At 38.5% G+C, this 4,323-nt stretch overlaps 1 long non-coding RNA gene across 1 annotated transcript; it reads right to left on the reverse strand.

Moving 5' to 3' along the window:
* Window positions 1-1,598: 1,598 nt before the first annotated feature.
* LOC309479327 lies at window positions 1,599-2,971 on the reverse strand. Its single transcript, XR_014199199.1, has 2 exons — window positions 2,525-2,971; window positions 1,599-2,430 (listed from the first exon to the last, which is right to left on the reverse strand). It is a non-coding gene; the product is annotated as an uncharacterized lncRNA (long non-coding RNA).
* Between the last annotated feature and the right edge of the window lie 1,352 nt (window positions 2,972-4,323).

Genomic DNA, 4,323 nt, shown 5'->3' on the forward strand with positions numbered 1-4,323 from the left:
AGATGGCGATGATCTCAATAAATGTCATTTATGACCGTCAGCTGCTCCTACACTAGACAGACAGACAGCACAGATGCCAAGAGCCAGAGCTGAGGTCAGCACATTTCTCCCGCAGAAAACGAGGGAGACAAAAGAGGGAGATCAGAAGGAAAGCGTAAATGACGGCAGGATCAAAAGAGGATAAATGAGGGCAGACGGAGTGCAAAAAAAGAGACGTCAAAGGGAAGCTCGCCGTGATTGAGACCACTTTTGTACACACATGGATGGACATTTATAGAGAATGACAAAGTGCCAGCAGAGACGGGCTCATGCGCTTGTGAAAAAGAAGTGCACTTAACTCTATAGTGAATGTGTACTTCAGATCTTCAAAGTGTAATTGAAAAACATTGAAGATAATATATTAATGAAAAAAGGCCATTTAAAGCTGCAGTCCGTAACTTTTTTGGGTTAAAAATGATCCAGAATAGATTTTTGAGCAAGTACATCACCCGCCAGTGTTCAAAACTCTCTGCTTGTAATACTGTTTTTAACTCCAGTGGTACTGGTGGATTTCCACGGGAAATTCGAGCATGTCTTTGCGTCATTACGTCACATCTGTCCACATAAAGAAGAGTCTCGGCTAGTCGGCTATGAGTGTGAGGATGTTGGATGTGGAGATTTATAGCTTTTTCTCACAGCACTTGATATAATTAAACTCATCAATTTGATGGCGGATCCAGAAAGGTTCAAACGACAATCACCAGTGACAACTGGAGATTCACCCGTTGTAAAATGCAAAAGACTTCGGAGTTGCTACAGAACAAAAGAGACAGAAACCGGCCCATGTGAAAACCAGGATAAACATCGGAAGGGCATTAAATGTAGTCACGCAAAGCTGATGTTGTTAACATTAACAATTTGAGAACAAAGTATAATTTGCACGGTTTGGCGTGATATGATAAGCGAGCGTTAGATTTAATCAGCGTGATTTACTGCAATGCTTTTTTCCCCTTAGTTGGTCAGAACAAAAGTTCCACACATTCTCCTCAAAACACTGGATTAATCCGCGCTGTGCCGTGCCGAGGCACAACCCACGTAAAGTTGATAATTCCGCAAATAACTGCAATTGCAGATTTCGAACAGAGGAAAAACGACGGACTGCAGCTTTAAGTGTACCAAAAAATGTATACTTTGTAACAATGCCAGATTAAAAGTTTTACTTCAAAGTACATTTTAAATCATTATGTTTTAATGATCTTTTGTCATGTTCTAAAGAAGTGCACTTATTTTGATGGGTTGACTAACATCCTAACATGTGAAGCATTTGATAATAATTTTAACTGTAGTGTGTTGTTTGATATTACAATAAAAATATTTTAAATGTACTAACACGTTACAAATGTTTAATCATAATATTTTAAAATACATGAAATACAAGGGACATGATGAAGGAAAATATGAGATGGGAGGAAAAATTATGTCAATGCTTTTGCATTAACTATGCAAACTATAAGTATGATGTTAAGTTCACGTGCAGTATAAAAAAATAAAAATAAAAAAATAAACTAGTAGTTTACGGAGTGTATACTTTAAAGTGTACTTTCATAAACCAAAAAAATATATTTAATATATTATATTTATAAATTTAACTAGTAAACTATCAGATATAAGTTCACTTGTAGTATAGTTGCAGTAAAAAAACAAACAAACAAAAAACAACTCAAAGTTTACTACAGTAACACTTACAAGTATACTTTTATACACTAAAAATGTGCCCAATTTATTCCCAAGCAGTATTGAAATACACTTACAAGTATACTTCTAGTACATTGACATTAGTATACTTACTACATAAAGTTAACTTAAAAATATACTTAAGTGTACTTAATAAAATGAACTTATATTTATATTAAGGGTTTGCAGGATCAAGAGTGGACATAATATACCAGAGTGGATTCGGCTGGGTGAAGACGAGGGTCTGAGATTTGTAATATACTCTGAAAGAGATTTTGATGAAAGACAGGTGAAGATTTTTTCTTTTTTTTTTTTACTTTAATGTGGACCATATGTAAGTCAGGAGTGTGCATTGAGGAGGCAAACATGGTCGGCTTGGAATGCATGTTGACTTTAATAAGTGCTAGTGTTCTCTGGCATTGTGTGATCTGTCAGCACACAACCTATACAACATATACAAGATAAAAAAGTGTGATGAAGTGGACAGAAGCGAGTGCACCTCCTTTTCCTAGAAACTTCCCTCTGGGCTCTCCAGCATTCAGCCTGTAAATCCCAGCGCGGCCTGCGACGGTCCCGGGCTCAGACAGTGACGTGAAGAGGGGAGGCTTTTAGACCTGGACCGCTGGAGGGGGATTACTCTGAATAAACACATACTCTTTTATCTGGCTGTGTGAAACCCAACCAAAACTCCTCTCTTCTTCTCATCTCATCCGTCCACTATAGACACCAAAGAGAACTTACACTGAGGTAAAACATTTAAAGGGATAGTTCACCCAAAAATCTTAATTTGCTGTTCATTTAGGCTACTCACCCTAAGGCCATCCGAGATGTAGGTGTCTTTCTTTCTTTCTTTCTTTAGTAGAACAGTATCGAAGATTTTTAGCTGAAACCGTGGTCCTCGCTGAGTCATATAATGCAAGTCAACAGCTAACTTTAATTCAATGATATTGGTAAGATTTTAAATGTCCATCTGTGCATTTTGGATACACTTTTGCATGCGGGAAGAGTTCATACTAGGAAGAAAATCCAGGTGCATTAGCTCTTTATAAAGGCTCTCTATTGAGACAGTAGCAGCACAATACCTAAATGATCGTTTAGTAGGGGTGTGACGAGATCACTGCCTCGTTCTGCTGTTTTCATAAAAATAAAAACCAATGTAATCTATTGTAAACGTCTGTTCTGCTCATCCAGCGCGAGCTGCAGTCGCACACAGGAATCACAGTTCACTGATCGTGACGATGGCAGAGGATTCGTTGCACAACAGAGCCTAAGCGTTTGATAAATATCTTGTAGAATGTGTGATCAGCACCACTCCCGCTCCCTACACAGGCCCTGTCCCAAATGGCGCACTTCATGCGGACTTTCGGTATCATGGACTTGAATTGCGCGTGCTCGCTGAGTCTACGAGTCCGTAGGCCGTCCCATTCAGCATTTTAACGCTCTGAAGTGTGCTCAGCAGCGCCCCCTTTGTACCCTTGAAGCGGAATCCTTGCGAAAGGCCAATCAGACAACAGATGGGAGGAGATTTCACTCACGGATAATTGTTGAGAAGAAAAGAAAGAAGAAAATATGAGAAGAAAATATTACTGTTTTTATGACCTAAATGTACATTTTACCAGTTGTTACCTACAGTTTATAAAAACATTATGGTCATCGAGCAGTGGTTGATGTCTCAAACATAATAATAGCGCGTTTAATAATACGATCGCATTATGATTCATTAAATAAATAAAACCGAATGGCAGGGCTTTACTGAGTCGTAAACATAGTATGAATATTGAAACCTGTAAATTGAAAAAATTATGTTTAAATTATGTTTTAAAATTGTAATCTTAGTTCAAATGGAACATTATGTATTATTATGTACAACTGTATACATCATTTAAATAAGCATGATTTATCTATTGTCTAATGCCCAGGTGATATGCAAAATATCAAAATATAGAACTGTAACATTAGGCTGTGTAGTGGACAATGCGGACATGCAAAAATGTGATTTCTCCTGTCCAACAACAACCAGACCGTTATTTCCGGCATGCCGATCGAGTCTGTCCCAAAAATACCCCTCAATGCGCCCTCGTGGACTCGCGCCAAGGGCCCTATAGGTCTGCACTACATGACGTCACCAAAGTGTGGACTCTGAGGAAGTCCACAAGTCCGGAGTGTGCCATTTGGGACAGGGCCACAGAGTAGGCCTACGTGCGATCGCAAATTTGAAAGTGAAAGTAAAACACGTGCTGATGCGCGCAAAATATGTTGCATACAATAGATTATCTCCCAGTATCAGACCCATCTCTGGACTGTGTAGTTGTGGCTCTGGTCTCTGATTTGGATTCTGTTTGCGCTTTGAATATTGAGAGAGCACTTACATTATGGTTGCACTTGCACTTATTGTTTGCACTTAATAAGACTAAGAAAAAACTGTTATTTATTTTTTTGTTAGTTATACTGTATTTATTTTGATATTCAATTTGTGGAAGAGTTCAGTTCGGTGGTCACACACAGCCTCAAACAGAAGATCTGGAAGCTCATAAATCACGTAGAGTAAGATCTGAAGAGACTCGTGTGAAATCATACAGGAGAAAAGCCAGTCAGTTGAGTTTGTGGCAC

The sequence above is a fragment of the Leuciscus leuciscus genome (genome assembly GCF_965113295.1).
Source record: "Leuciscus leuciscus genome assembly, chromosome: 17".
Lineage (NCBI taxonomy): Eukaryota > Metazoa > Chordata > Actinopteri > Cypriniformes > Leuciscidae > Leuciscus > Leuciscus leuciscus.